The following is a 16,166-nucleotide window of genomic DNA, read 5'->3' as shown; positions in this document are numbered from 1 at the left end:
TCAGGATCCCCTGGGAGAATAACATGAGGGGGGAAAGGAGTCCAAGAGAGCTGGCTGTATTTTAAAGAATCCTTATTGAGGTTACAGGGAAAAACCATCCCGATGTGTAGAAAGAATAGTAAATATGGCAGGCGACCAGCTTGGCTTAACAGTGAAATCCTTGCTGATCTTAAACACAAAAAAGAAGCTTACAAGAAGTGGAAGATTGGACAAATGACCAGGGAAGAGTATAAAATTATTGCTCAGGCATGCAGGAGTGAAATCAGGAAGGCCAAATCACACCTGGAATTGCTGCTAGCAAGAGATGTTAAGAGTAACAAGAAGGGTTTCTTCAGGTATGTTAGCAACAAGAAGAAAGTCAAGGAAAGTGTGGGCCCCTTACTGAATGAGGGAGGCAACCTAGTGACAGAGGATGTGAAAAAAGCTAATGTACTCGATGCTTTTTTTGCCTCTGTCTTCACGAACAAGGTCAGCTCCCAGACTGCTGCACTGGGCAGCACTGCATGGGGAGGAGGTGACCAGCCCTCTGTGGAGAAAGAAGTGGTTCAGGACTATTTAGAAAAGCTGGACGAGCACAAGTCCATGGGGCCGGATGCGCTGCATCCGAGGGTGCTAAAGGAGTTGGCGGATGTGATTGGAGAGCCATTGGCCATTATCTTTGAAAACTCATGGCAATCGGGGGAAGTCCCGGACGACTGGAAAAAGGCTAATGTAGTTCCCATCTTTAAAAAAGGGAAGAAGGAGGATCCTGGGAACTACAGGCCAGTCAGCCTCACCTCAGTCTCTGGAAAAATCATGGAGCAGGTCTTCAAGGAATCAATTCTGAAGCACTTAGAGGAGAGGAAAGTGATCAGGAACAGTCAGCATGGATTCACCAAGGGCAAGTCATGCCTGACTAATCTAATTGCCTTCTGTGACGAGATAACTGGCTCTGTGGATGAGGGGAAAGTGGTGGACGTGTTGTTCCTTGACTTTAGCAAAGCTTTTGACATGGTCTCCCACAGTATTCTTGTTAAACTTCAAGTTAAAGAAGTATGGGATGGATGAATGGACTATAAGGTGGATAGAAAGTTGGCCAGATTGTCGGGCTCAACGGGTAGTGATCAATGGCTCCATGTCTAGTTGGCAGCCGGTATCAAGTGGAGTGCCCCAAAGGTCAGTCCTCAGGCCGATTTTTTTCAGTATCTTCATAAATGATCTGGAGGATGGTGTGGATTGCACCCTCAGCAAGTTTGCAGATGACACTAAACTGGGAGGAGAGGTAGATATGCTGGAGGGTAGGGATAGGATACAGAGGGTCCTAGACAAATTAGAGGATTGGGCCAAAAGAAATCTGATGAGGTTCAACAAGGACAAGTGCAGAGTCCTGCACTTGGGACGGAAGAATCCCATGCACCGCTACAGACTAGGAACCGAATGGCTCGGCAGCAGTTCTGCAGAAAAGGACCTAGGGGTTATAGTGGACGAGAAGCTGGATATGAGTCAACAGTGTGCCCTTGTTGCCAAGAAGGCCAATGGCATTTTGGGATGTATAAGTAGGGGCATTGCCAGCAGATCGAGGAACGTGAGCGTTCCCCTCTATTCGACATTGGTGAGGCCTCATCTGGAGTACTGTGTCCAGTTTTGGGCCCCACACTACAAGAAGGATGTGGAAAAATTGGAAAGAGTCCAGTGGAGGGCAACAAAAATGATTAGGGGACTGGAACACATGACTTATGAGGAGAGGCTGAGGGAACTGGGATTGTTTAGTCTGCAGAAGAGAAGAATGAGGGGGGATTTGATAGCTGCTTTCAACTACCTGAAAGGGGGTTCCAAAGAGGATGGCTCTAGACTGTTCTCAGTGGTAGCAGATGACAGAACAAGGAGTAATGGTCTCAAGTTGCAGTGCGGGAGGTTTAGGTTGGATATTAGGAAAAACTTTTTCACTAGGAGGGTGGTGAAACACTGGAATGCGTTACCTAGGGAGGTGATGGAATCTTCTTCCTTAGAAGTTTTTAAGTTCAGGCTTGACAAAGCCCTGGCCGGGATGATTTAGTTGGGGATTGGTCCTGCTTTGAGCAGGGGGTTGGACTAGATGACCTCCTGAGGTCCCTTCCAACCCTGATATTCTATGATTCTATGTTATAATTCTTGACATCTGATTTGTGTCCATTTATTCTTTTACATAGAGACTGTCCAGTTTGACCAATGTACATGGCAGAGGGGCATTGCTGGCACATGATGGCATATATCACATTGGTAGATGTGCAGGTGAACAAGCCTCTGATAGTGTGGCTGATGTGATTAGGCCCCATGATGGTGTCCCCTGAATAGATATGTGGACACAGTTGGCAATGGGCTTTGTTGCAAGGATAGGTTCCTGGGTTAGTGGCTCTGTTGTGTGGTGTGTGGCTGTTGGTGAGTATTTGCTTCAGGTTGGGGGACTGTCTGTAAGCAAGGACTGGCCTGTCTCCCAAGGTCTGTGAGAGTGATGGGTCGTCCTTCAGGATAGGTTGTAGATCCTTGATGATGCGTTGGAGAGGTTTTAGTTGGGGGCTGAAAGTGATGGCTAGTGGCGTTCTGTTATTTTCTTTGTTAGGCCTGTCCTGTAGTAGGTGACTTCTGGGTACTCTTCTGGCTCTGTCAATCTCTTTCTTCACTTCAGCAGGTGGGTATTGTAGTTGTAAGAATGCTTGATAGAGATCTTGTAGGTGTTTGTCTCTGTCTGAGGGGTTGGAGCAAATGCGGTTGTATCGTAGAGCTTGGCTGTAGACAATGGATCATGTGGTGTGGTCTGGATGAAAGCTGGAGGCATGTAGGTAGGCATAGCGGTCAGTAGGTTTCCGGTATAGGGTGGTGTTTATGTGACTGTCGCTTATTAGCACTGTAGTGTCCAGGAAGTGGATCTCTTGTGTGGACTGGTCCAGGCTGAGGTTGATGGTGGGATGGAAATTGTTGAAATCATGGTGGAATTCCTCAAGGGCTTCTTTTCCATGGGTCCAGATGATGAAGATGTCATCCATGTAGCACAAGTAGAGTAGGGGCATTAGGGAACGAGAGCTGAGGAAGCGTTGCTCTAAGTCAGCCATAAAAATGTTGCCATACTGTGGGGCCATACAGGTACCCATAGCAGTGATTTGAAGGTATACATTGTCCCCAAATGTGAAATAGTTATGGGTGAGGACAAAGTCACAAAGTTCAGTCACCAGGTTTGCTGTGACATTATCGGGGATACTGTTCCTGACGGCTTGTAGTCCATCTTTGTGTGGAATGTTGGTGTAGAGGGCTTCTACATCCATAGGGGCTAGGATGGTGTTTTCAGGAAGATCACCGATGGATTGTAGTTTCCTCAGGAAGTCAGTGGTGTCTCGAAGATAGGTGGGAGTGCTGGTAGCGTAGGGCCTCAGGAGGGAGTCTACATAGCCAGACAATCCTGCTGTCAGGGTGCCAATGCCTGAGATGACGGGGCGTCCATGATTTCCAGGTTTATGGATCTTGGGTAGCAGATAGAATACCCCAGGTTGGGATTCCAGGGGTGTGTCTGCCCCTCTGCCATGTACATTGGTTAAACTGGACAGTCTCTATGTAAAAGAATAAATGGACACAAATCAGACATTAAGAATTATAACATTCAAAAACCAGTCGGAGAACACTTCAATCTCTTTGGTCACTCGATTACAGACCTAAAAGTTGCAATTCTTCAACAAAAAAAACTTCAAAAACAGACTCCAACGAGAGACTGCTGAATTGGAATTACTCTGCAAACTGGATACAATTAACTTAGGCTTGAATAGAGACTGGGAGTGGATGGGTCATTACAGAAAGTAAAACTATTTCCCCTTGTTTATTTCCCCCCCTCAGCCACTGCCCACTGTTCCTCAGACTTTCTTGTCAACGGCTGGAAATGGCCCACCTTGATTATCACTACAAAAGGTTCCCCTGACCCCCTCCCCTCCACCACCCCCCTACCCCCGGCTGCTGGTAATAGCTCATCTTACCTGATCACTCTCGTTACAGTGTGTATGGTAACACCCATTGTTTCATGTTCTCTGTGTATATAAATCTCCCCACTGTATTTTCCACTGCATGCATCCGATGAAGTGAGCTGTAGCTCACGAAAGCTTATGCTCAAATAAATTTGTTAGTCTCCAAGGTGCCACAAGTATTCCTTTATTTTCCTAATTGTGACACATTGCCTTATGGAAGCTGTAGTTGTGGCTCATGTTTTCTCCTATGGGCTGAGCTCGCTGGCCAGACTACATCCCCCCTGATGCAATACAGGCTACCCTTTGACTGAGCATGATACATCATAAAAGTCCCATATTCCCTAAATGAGAAGTGTGTGTACCTCTTACCCAGGTTTACCATCAACTACATTACTGTGGGAGATGTAGTCTGGCCAGGGAACCTGGCCCATAGGGGATAATTTGAGATACAACACCCCTGAGCAATGCATGACAACAGGGAAACATAGTTTAAGGCTGAAATTGACTCAAAAACGAAGCATGTATGGTCAGTTCAACAAACCAAAATTAATCATTTTGATTCAGAAATATCAACATTTTATTTTTTATCAGATATGCTGAAGTGAAATATTTCAGCCTTTCCCAAATGGAACATTTTTGGAACTTTTCATTAATAGAAAAATTTTGATACTTCAATTTTTCGTTCTCATTCAGGACAAAAGCAAATGTTGAACATCAGAACTTTCTACAGGATGGAAATTCTGATTTTTCACTCAGCTCTACTACCCCCCCCTTTTCTGGGCCTTCATGAGGTCTTAACCTTGGGATCTTCAACACAGACCTCTAACACTTGAGCTAAAGGGGTAATTTCCACTAGTAGCAGTAGTAGGTTTTTATCCTCTAGAGAACTAGCCACTAGAAGGGGATGTAGCACACATTTAACCAGTGTCTTACACCTTTAGGTTAGGAGGAATTTTATCTTTCTCTTTCCAGCAGTAGTTATGCTAGTTGTGTAATAGGATTGTCAGGCAATGCACACAGGAAGGTGGCAGTGAATCCAGACATATCCTTCTTGGCGAACACTTGAGAGAAAATGCAAGAGCCATTTGCTTTGGAAATCTGGTTCAGCCTACTGCAGAACTCCCCAGACAGGTTTTGGGCAGCAGGTCCAAGTGTGTGAGGTGAGAAAGCAAGGAACTGTGGCTGGATTTAGGACAATCCCTCCAGGACAGAAGAGGAGAGATATAAGGAAAACCCAGACTCCAGAGGTTAGGGTCTGGGGAAAGATAAGCCTGCCTAAGATTCTAGGTAAGATAGATGTGCATGTAAGCCTTTTGTAGTTTCAAAATCCTTTCTCTCTGGTTATTGTTTGCTCCTACTGTTAAGATTAAACAATACTTTAAGAAAACTGTCTGGTCACAAGGTCCTAAACAGAAGATCAGCAGATACTGAGTCGAGACAGACCAGCCTAAGAGTGGGAGAACTATGTGATTCCACCCCAAGAAAGGAAACTGAGATCTAGAGGGTGCCCTCAGACACCAGAAAAGGGACAGAGATGCAGCTGGCTGTGTTACTGTGACAGTAGTGATGTGCCTTTATATTTTTTCCTTAAATTTGGATTCATTATTGTGACTAATGCTGAAGCCCTTGTACAGGCAAAACTCCCATCAGGCACCTGCTAGTGTAACCCACACAACTCCTGGGTGTGGTGGTCTGTCCCATCGAGTGGCACCAAGACCACTTAGAGAGAGATTCATGAATTTGCTCAGGTTCGATCCTGCCCAACGATGACCAGGGTCTGTTGGTGTTACACTAGCACCATTTATTATTACCTTTAAAACTATTTCACTTTTGCAGAAAAAACCCAGCATTTTCACTTTATTCTTTTCACAATTACCATTGGATAGAAATTTGCAGAAGCCACCTAGTTCAGATAAGCCTCCTAATGACAAACATGTAGCCACAGGGACAAAACAAACCAATGGCCTTTCTGAAGATATAGGCCCAACTTCTCTTCTTGAGCCAGATCTGATCAATGCAGTGGGGGAAGGGAGTTGCCAAGGAATTGGTTAGAATTTCCTGAGTCTCCACCCCCAGTCCATTTTAGAGCAGCCTGAGGACTGCTCTAACCTACACCAGCTGGCAACATTCCCCAAGCAACCCTCTCTCACCTGAAGATAGCTGGAGTGCAGTACACTCCAGCCATAGCCCCTCCCTGACCCAGACATAGCCTCTATGCTGGAGTTGTGGTTTTAAACCCACTAGAGACTCCCTCATACTAGGGAAATCCCTAGAAGAGGGGATCCGAGCAGTTTCCACTCCCTTTGTGCCATCTGTGTAGCAGAAAAGAATATTTCATAGTCAGTTAAAAAGGACAATCTCAATTATGTTGATGGATTTGGTTGTTTTAAAAAATATATGAGAGCTGATGGTCATTCAATGAAATTAAATGATAAGGACGTTTAAAAGAAAGAAAAGAAAATAATTCTTCACACAGTGCAGAGCCTGTCCGGTAATTTATTCATTGTTGCAGGAGGTCTTAGAGTTAAATATTTAGCTTGAATTTAAAAACTGGCTGGGTAGTTTTATAACTGATAATAAAATTTATTGTTCCACATGCATAAGTGGGGTAATAAAATCTTATGCTTCAAATAATACGCAGATTGCTGCAAAGGTCAAGGAGAACATTTTTCTCTAGTATTCAGTGTCATGCAATTGGCCAAGGGCATTATCGGTTTGTTTGTTTTGTTGCCCTCCTTTCACACATCGTATCAGCTACCATCAGAGGCAGGAAACCACCCTGGAAGGATCAATATTCTTGTGCACTGTGGAAAATTCTTTGTTTGTAATTAGTTTTTCACCCTACCATACAATTCAATGTACTAATGCATAATGTCCTTCAAACAAATTGTCACAAGATGCTGTACAGAGAGGGAGGCCCGAGAAATGTTGTGGAGAATTGGATGAAAGGGGAAGAGTGATGACCAGAGATAGCACAGGGGACAAGAAAGAAAGCTGAAATTTCAAAGTAAGAATTATTCCTTTATGTTTGTATAGAGGACTGATCCACTTTCACAGGGCAAATGTCTCCCTACCTAGCTGCCTCAAAGACACTTTCTCTGGACCCAAAGAGGGCTACACATAGTCAAGTCCCATGCATTGGAACAGTTATCTTGGATGAGGTGAGGTGCTGGAGGAGAATTCAGAGATGAAGCATATCCTTCCTACCGAACAGCCAACATCATGCAGGAAATCCACAAAAACATTAACATAGCCTGAGGCAGAGTCATTTCCTTTGTGGAGCCCTCTCTGCACTGTACATAAGAATGGCCATACTGGGTCAGAGCAAAGGTCCATCTAGCCCAGTATCCTATCTTCCAACAGTGGCCAATGCCAGGGGTCCCAGAGGGAATGAACAGAACAGATAATCATCAAGTGATCCATCCCCTGTCACTCATTCCCAGCTTCTGGCAAACAGAGGCTAGGGGCACCATTCCTGCCCATCCTGGCTCATAGCCATTCATTGACCTATCCTCCATGAATTTATCTAGTTCTTTTTTGAACCCTGTTATAAACTTGGCCTTCACAACATCCTCTGGAAAAGACTTCCACTGGTTGACTGTGAGTTGTGTGAAGAAATACTTCCTTTTGTTTGTTTTAAACCTGCTGCCTGTTAATATCATTTGGTGACTCCGAGTTCTTGAGTTATGAGAAGTAGTAAACAAAACTTCCTTATCTACTTTCTCTACACCAGTCATGATTTTATAGACCTCAATCATATTTCCCCTTAGCCGTCTCTTTTCCAAGCTGAAAAGTCCCAGTCTTATTAATCTCGCCTCATACGGAAGCGGTTCCATACCCCTAATCATTTTTGTTGCCCTTTTCTGAACCTTTTCCAATTCCAACATACCTTTTTTGAGATGGGGTGACGACATCCGCACACAGTATTCCAGATGTGGGCATACCATAGATTTACATAGAGGCAACATGATATTTTCTGTCCTATTATCTAACCTTTTCTTAATTATTCCCAGCATTATATTCACTTTTTTGGCTGCTGCTGCACATTGAGTGGATGTTTTCCAAGAACTATCCACAATGACTCCAAGATCTCTTTCTTGAGTGGTAACAGCTAATTTAGACCCCATTGTTTTATATGTATAGTTGGGGTTATGCTTTCCAATGTGCATTACTTTGCATTTATCAACATTAAATTTCATTTGCCATTTTGTTGCCCAGTCACCCAGTTTTGAGAGATCCTTTTGTAGCTCTTTGCAGTCTGCTTGGGACTTAACTATCTTTAGTAATATTGGATCATCTGCAAATTTTGCAACCTCGCTGTTTACCCCTTTTTCCAGATCATTTATGAATATGTTGAATAGGACTGGCCTCAGAACAGACCCCTGGGGGACACCACTATTTACCTTTCTCCATTCTGAAAATTGTAGAACCTGCAGCCTCTCCTTGAGGAAGTATTTCAGGAGCAGTGGCTTAGTAGAAGGAAGAGGTAGGGTCCCTGGAATCTGTGCAGAGACCCAGGGCCTCTCCAGAGATAGCTCCAGCCCCTTCATGGGATTTCCTGTTCCATGGAGGACAGAATGAATTGGACAACTTGGCCCAGGAGCCAAAGTGCCACCAATTAAGGCGCACACACAGAGAAGAACCACAATCAATGTGGCCTAAATGCTGAACTACTGAAGAGACTGATATGTCAGGCAAGACACTTGGATGAGAAGATGTGGATGCCTTCTGAAAAGCCTAACAGCTGCATTTGGGAGCAAGATAGTAGAGACCACAAGTCAATGGCTACTGTTATTGATAATCACTACTGTCATCAATAGAAAGGTACGTATGGTGCTGATGAACCAAAACTATCCACTTTCACTGAATCCTCACTATTATTGTTCCCACTATTTTTCAGTAGATCATCACCATTTAAATGTAATGGAAAGACGTGGCCCCTTTTGTATTTGGGGGGAATTTTGTGACATCAAGCAGCAGTAGGCAGGTGGTATCTTAGCTGTATTTATAGACTTCCCAAAGTTTCAGACATCAAAGAAATCCTAGCCATCTCAGTATCTCTTTTCTAGAGAAAAGATGCCAGGACACCCTGAAGTAGTAATTGCCCCACTGAGGGAAAAATAACCACTCAAATATCGTGCTTTCCCTCCCAGGCTACACCAGCAGACTCAGCAGACCTTTTTACTGAAGTTGTGTCATCAGGAAATTTTAAGACAATCACATGTGTTAAAACATGACTGAAAGTGCAATTCTGTGTTTGCTGACATGGAAAGCTGGCCTTGGGCTTTTGAATGCTCTTTCTCAGAAGAGTCAATGGGGGTCCATCTGTTCCCTGGATGTGTGGCAACATCCTGCATTCATTGAACATATGGATGAAAAATCCCACTTATATGAATTCCTTGCTTGAATTAGACAAGAACATTGTTTCTTGTTTGATTTCATTCAGATTCAAATAATGGTGCCCAGTGGAGGAGTTGGAGTACACATGTATACTTTATATTATTTTTATCATATTTAAAAAGAAATTTTTAACAGTTGCTCGGACAACCCACATGGGTGGAAGTTTTATGGTTGGTTGTGTCAGTGTTAGCATATGAAGCTGATTCCAATACCAATGTGGAACAGACAGAAAAATATTACAGCTATGGCAAACGTATTGCGTTAGAGCCTTTCCTGCCTTATTAAGATGTACAAATGTGATTGGCCTATGCATAAGAGTTAGCCAATTAGCTACCCTGGAATACTGTCACTTGTCCAGTGCTTAATTTATAATGAAAGAGGTGCTGGGGCTCAAGCAATTTTTTTACATTCATAACTGATGCGGCAAGCCCAGAGGTGCCGGGGCTAGGAGCTGCCAAGTCTCGAGGTGCTGGGGCTCAGCCCTGGCAAGTCCTGGCACAAAGTAAGTAATAAGGAAATCCTGACTCTGCCTAACTGAAGTTTGTAAAAGGTAGACTCTAAAAAACAACAGCTACCAAGAGGATTTCTGCATTAGTGCCCATTCCTCTCCTTTCCCCCAGCTCTATGAAGTAACCTTAAATAAAAGGGAACTCTTGCCCTTATGATAGCATTAGGGTATGGGGTAGCGATGGAAGCTTTGCAGATCCATCCTGGCAACAGGGGTGTGGAAGCAGTAAACAAGCTGCCACCTTGGCCTGATTCAATGTCATAAGAACAGCCATACTGGGTCAGACCATCTAGCCCAGTATCCTGTGTTCTGACAGTGGCCAATGCCAGGTGCCCCAGAGGGAATGAACAGAACAGGTCATCATCAAGTGATCCATTCCCTGTCGCTCATTCCCAGCTTCTGGCAAACAGAGGCTGGGGACACCATCCCTGCCCATCCCGACTAATAGCCATTGATGGACCTATCCACCATGAACTTATCTGCACATCTGTGTCACGCAGAACAGGATTTTGCCCAAAGTATGGTTATCTCATTACACATTTGTGTCTTATACTGCACAAGTGCTAATAAGGTAGATTGAATCACAACACTGCAATGGAATCATCCAGGCATAATAATAGCAGTGGCTTGCAGGATGTCCTGGAACATGTCATCCTAAGTCCTCTTTTTTTCTCCTCCTTATCTGGCTCAGGTGTTCAGCAGGTGTAGAGGGGGAGACCCTGAAGGCTGCAGTGGCAGCAGCTGAAGATAACACACACACAGGTACCATTGTCGGCATATTCACTGCAGAATGAGAAACTGAAAATGCTGAACTCACAACCCTTGCTCCCCACAAGTTTTAAACACAACCTTCTCACTTCTGCTTGGGATTGTTTGTGCACGGCACCAGTCACAGCACCAGCTATGGTGAGTACTGAGTATGAGCCCCTGAGGACTGGGGACATGAGAAGGGAATTGCTCAGTTGTATGATTCTAGTAGTATAGGGTAATGACACTGAATAGTGGCACTGTTCTCCACAGGCGGTGGTGATTTTAGCTGATGTCTCACTCCTGAATGCAGAACGAGCACAGCTGCTACTGGCATCTCGTGCCTGTATGCTGCTAGCCTGTGTACTGCAACAGAGCCTGCTGAAGTTATGGCTGCGTGGTGTGGGAATGTGTCCTACTGTGGAGAAGAAATAAAGCTGCCCTCCCTAGAAACCGTGGGCAGAGGACTGCAGAGTGCCTCCATGAAAGTTTCATCAAGATCTCTCAGGAGGATTCAAGGGACATCCCTGTGTGTCCATAAACAAACTGCTCCGCATAGGCTCCCCTGCCTAACTTGAGAGGGGAATGAAAAGCAAAGAACAACTCTGCTTCTCTTGGTTGTGCCACTGCCTCTTCTAGCACAAGTAAATGAATGAAAAGTCAAAAGATGTGTCCTAATTCCCTGGGGGGGCCGTCCCTGTAACTGAAAGATTTAGCCGCACGCTTACCCGAGGTTCCTTCCCCTGCACTGGGCTTGCCCTTGCTCGATGGGCAGCCCTGGCTGGACTGTGTTAGAGTCAAAAACAGGTCCTGGCTCGCTGTCCAGCTGGATCCCCTGATTGCTTGTCCCCCATATTCTACCTCCTCCTCTTTCTTATCCATCATCTTGTCCTCCTCTCTGTTTCCAGCGGGGGGCCTATGACTCAGGCTCCTTAGAGGCCGAGGTGCTGACTTTGTGAGTTCCTGGGGGGTGCTCGACCCCAACCCCGCCCCAGGCCCTACCCCCACTCCACCCCTTCCCCCCCAAGGCCCCACCCGCCTCTTCCCTCCCCACTCCGCCCCCGCTCCACCTCTTCTTGCCCCATTCCAGCCCCTCCCTGAGCATGGTCTGCCCCTGCTCCTCCCCTTCCCTGTGCCTCCTGCATACCGCTGAACAGCTGATCACAGTGGGCAGGAGGTGCTGGCAAGGAGGGGGAGGAGCTGATCTGCAGGGCTACCAGTAGGTGCTGAGCACCCACTGTTTTTTTTCCATGGGTGCTCCAGCCCCAGAGCACCCATGGAGTCAGCACCTATGCTTGGAGGTATCCACAGTGCTTTGTGGGGGTGGTAGTGGGGTCTCTGCCGAGGATGACATGCAGCTTTTTGTAAAAGCGGCAGGTCTGGAGCTCAGCACCAGATCGCCTGTTGACCTCCCCGGCCGCCTTGCATGCTTGTCACAGCTCCTTGGCTTTCACATGGCACTGCTGCTGATCCCTGTCATACCCCTGCTCCTGCATCCCCAGAGCAATCTGTTCATAGAGGTTGATGTTCCTACACCTGGTGCATAGCTGTGCCTGCACATCCTCTTCTCCCCAGAAGCCCAGCAGATCCAATATCTCCTGTCTGCTCCCGGCAGGAACACATCTTGAGAGCGTAGCTGGCTCAACAATGGAGAGCTGCTAGGTGTGCTCACCAAGCCAGGCAACCAGGAAAAGGAATTTCAAAAAGTCACAGGGCTTTGAAAGGGGGGGGGGGGGCTTCCCACCTCTGTGACCCCTGGGCAGTGGAGGTCACAATGGTGACCAGAGAGGTCAGTGTGGGGCACTGTGGGACAGCTGCTGGAGGACAGTTAGGGTTGACATAAATAACACAGTGTCTACACTCGCACTGCATCCAGGGCCGTCCCAAGCTATTCTGGGGCCCTATGCAGCCCCCCTGTGGAGGGGTGTGTGTGGGGCCCCAGGCCTCGGCGGGGGGAGGTGAGGCTGGCTTGGGGGGCAGGGGGGAACCGCCCCCCAGCACTCAATGGGGGCACAGCTGGGGCTGGGTTGCTGCACTTCCCGCTGCCAGTGAGTGCAGGCCCAGCCCTGCTGCAGTCCTCAGGGGAGGGGGGCAGGGCTGGGGCGGAGCAGGGGCGGGAAGAGGTGGGGCGGGGCAGAGCAGGGACAAGAAGGGGCAGGGCGGAACAGGGTGGGGGTTTTGGGGAAGGGGTGGAGTGGGGGCAGGGCTGGGGTGGAACAGGGGTGGGAAGAGGTGGGGCTGGGGCAGAGCAGGGGCAGGAGCCAGGAGGAAGAGCGGGGCAGGGGCTGGAGCAGCACAGAACTGCGCAGGGCACCAGGAAATTTGGTGCCCCTACGCAGCTGTGTACTTTGCATATGGGTAGGGGTGGCCCTGACTGCATCAACCTCAGTACATCAACCATGGTTCTATGCTGCTCCAGGAGTTATTGAATCCCATGCTGGAGTGGCAGAAACTCCCTAAAAGTGTGGGGGGGCCCCCTTGCCACCCCTACCCTCTGAGGCCCCCACTCCCATGCTGCCTCTTCCCCTCAAAAGCCCCCCCCGCTCACTCCTCTCCCCCCCATTGCTCACACTTACAGCCAATAAAAAGTGATAGGGCCATGGCCCCCTGGTCCCCCCTGTTCCAGTGCCCATGATTGTTGATGCCAAAAACATATCAGGTGATCTTGGTTCTATCGTAGTTATGGCAGAGAGAGCAAAAGCTGCCATTAAATCCAGAGCTGAACATTGTTTTGACTTTCTCACTCACAAAATGGTAAATCAATTTTGTTAAACACTGGGGTATTCTTTTATTTGGACGGGCACACACACACACACAAATCTCAATATAAGGCTGAAGTATAAACAAGCCCAATCAAACCAAGCAACATGCACAAGACTGAGTCACATATTAACCACTGTTTGGTAAATGATTGTCTTGACTGATTCTTTAAAAGTAATTCTTGAGCAATTGGAAATGATACAGGGACACTAAGGAAATCCACAGCATTTCACACTGGACTAGAGAAGCTGATGGGGAAATTTGTAAAATTAAGATCCAAAATTGGTAGTAAGGTGCGTAATCAGTGATCAGCAACTTAGATAGGTCAGAGGAAGTGATGTTTTTCTTCAGTCACTATGGTAAAGTACACCTTGTTACTCCTGGGGAAATTCTGTGTAACTGTGCAATGCAGAATTTGCACAGAATAATGTATTAATGAGCTGCACACCACAGGCCACTGCTTTCTGGGAGGGAAGACTGAGGGTAAGGGGCAGATTGTTGGGGGAAGCATGCCTTGAGCTGATCCAGGGGTGGCCAAACCTTTAAAATCTGCTCCCCACCGCCCACTATCAACAGGTATGGGTCGTCTCTGCCCAGCAGGACAGTAATGAAGCTGCATGGAGCGGAGCCTGTGGCTGGGCTTTGCGGGGCTGGGGGTGTAGTCGTCTGGACAGGGGGACATCGGGGGGGGGTGTGTGCGGATGTCTGGCCCGGTGGCTGAGCTCTGGGAGAAAGTGGGCACAGGTATCTGGGTTGGGCGGGGGGCCTACACAGCCCCTTCCACCACCACCCAAATACCCTCTTCCAGTACACACTCCAGCATCCCAAAAATATCCCCCTCCAGCACCCTGTAATATTCCCTCCCAGTACACACACACCTCCAACACCCTCCTAATACCCCCTCCAACCCTCCCAAGTAGCCCCTGCAAGTACACACACCCCTTCAGCACCCCCCAACTGTACCCAAAAGATCCCCCCCTTTCCCTCCCCCCAGCAGTGCCCTTCTATTTGGGGAACTTGAAATATGGTAACCCTATGGGGGCAGGGCGAAAAAATGAGTATAGACTAAAAGACCGGAGGTCAGAGTTTTCCCCCCCAAGATGTGCCCAGCTGGCACATGTGACACACCCAAACTAAGGTGGCTGACAAAAGCATAACAGAGAAAAAGGAACTGGGTTGACATAGGGGGTTCTTTAACTCTGGGGGGAATCTTTTTTGTTATCTGTATTGTTACAGATATACTTACTGACACATATTTTCAAATAAATTACCAAAATAATTGAAACTGGTGTGACTATATTCTGTTATTTTGACAAATAAAATATGCAGATTTTTAAAATATTATGTGCAGAATTTTTTTTTATGCAGAATTTTTAATTTTTTGGAGCAGAATTTCCCCAGGAGTAACTCATACTTGGATTGCAGTGCCTTTCCCAGCGAGGAGACTTTTTTCAGTGGAGCAGGGGAGATGACTACTAGAACAAATATGTCTAGACGGCATATGGAGTGTGTTCAATTTTTTTAAATGTTCTTTCCCAGAGATTCCTCTCCAGCTGCTGAGTAACTGTTCATACCTGCTCCTCCCTCCCTGCCTTGAACCTTCAAGACCCTGCATTACAGCCGCTCTCTTCCTGGCTAAGGTCAGCATGGAACTCTCTTCCAAAGCCCTTAGGGTTGCTCCTTAATTGGCTGAAGCAGTTGTTGTCAAGCTCACTCTGATTAGGGGCTAAGTCTGCTGCCTCCACAGCACTCAGAACTCTTGCGAGGTAACTCATTAAATGAATGTTCTATCTTCCCAAGGGTTTCAGCAAGACAGTATGGCTTTTCAGCTCCCGCTGCCCCCCACAGGGGGAGGGAGAGAGAGAACACACCTGAGTGCAATTTATAATACAATTTAAGGTGAAAAAAACAGATATACAAACCAAGCATGTAGCTAACATATCTAGAACGACGATCCTCTCAAGGACAGCCAGACCAAACATTAGGTATTTGACACATCAGTATGGAGCAGAAGAGCCACATATACTTATGTATAATAGGACTTGTCAACACTGGTGTTTTATCCCCTAGTATAACTACATCAGCAGAAGAACACCAGTAGCTAAAAACCCCTGCATTGACAAAGCCTTAGATACATACATACAAAACCAAAGCCACATCCCTCAGATTCTGCCAGCTCCACACAAAGTTGATTTTGGTGGATTTAATGTGCCTGTAGTCACAGGCTGTGAACTTCTGAGAGTCCTTATCAAACCCACTTTGTCCATTGTACAAGCAAGATGTGACCATCACACAGGATGGAAGGTGGTCGGTGGGCTGGAGCAGAGTCCAGGTTGTTTGGGGGAGTTTAACTGTGTGTTTCCTTTTTTTGACTCCCACCCCCTCAAAGTGAAATTAACTGACTTCCTATGCAATATTTGGAAAAGATATAATAGTCTCAAGGATTTTTCTCCCTGAAGTGACCAATACATAACAAATAAATACTTATAAAACATTATTAGAGTTTGATTTATTCGTCTCCAAGCCTGAAACTGTCCGTAAGTGAATGAGAAATTCAACTATTTTGGCAACATATTTAAAACTCACAGACAATGTATGAGTTTGAAGTGAACAGTGAAGGTGCATGTTGGAGTTCTAGTACCTATGAATACAAATGTGGATTTTTGAGTTAGCTCAAATGCAATTCATTTATAAATGTATGGCTTGCACTTTGTACACAATCTGAACCAACAGGAACAGCAGCGGGCGATCTAGCAGAGAAAGGCAAAAAAAGAACTAATGACTGG

The sequence above is a fragment of the Natator depressus genome, chromosome 1 (assembly GCF_965152275.1).
Source record: "Natator depressus isolate rNatDep1 chromosome 1, rNatDep2.hap1, whole genome shotgun sequence".
Taxonomy (NCBI): Eukaryota; Metazoa; Chordata; order Testudines; family Cheloniidae; genus Natator; species Natator depressus.
Note: the sequence above shows the minus strand (reverse complement) of the source record.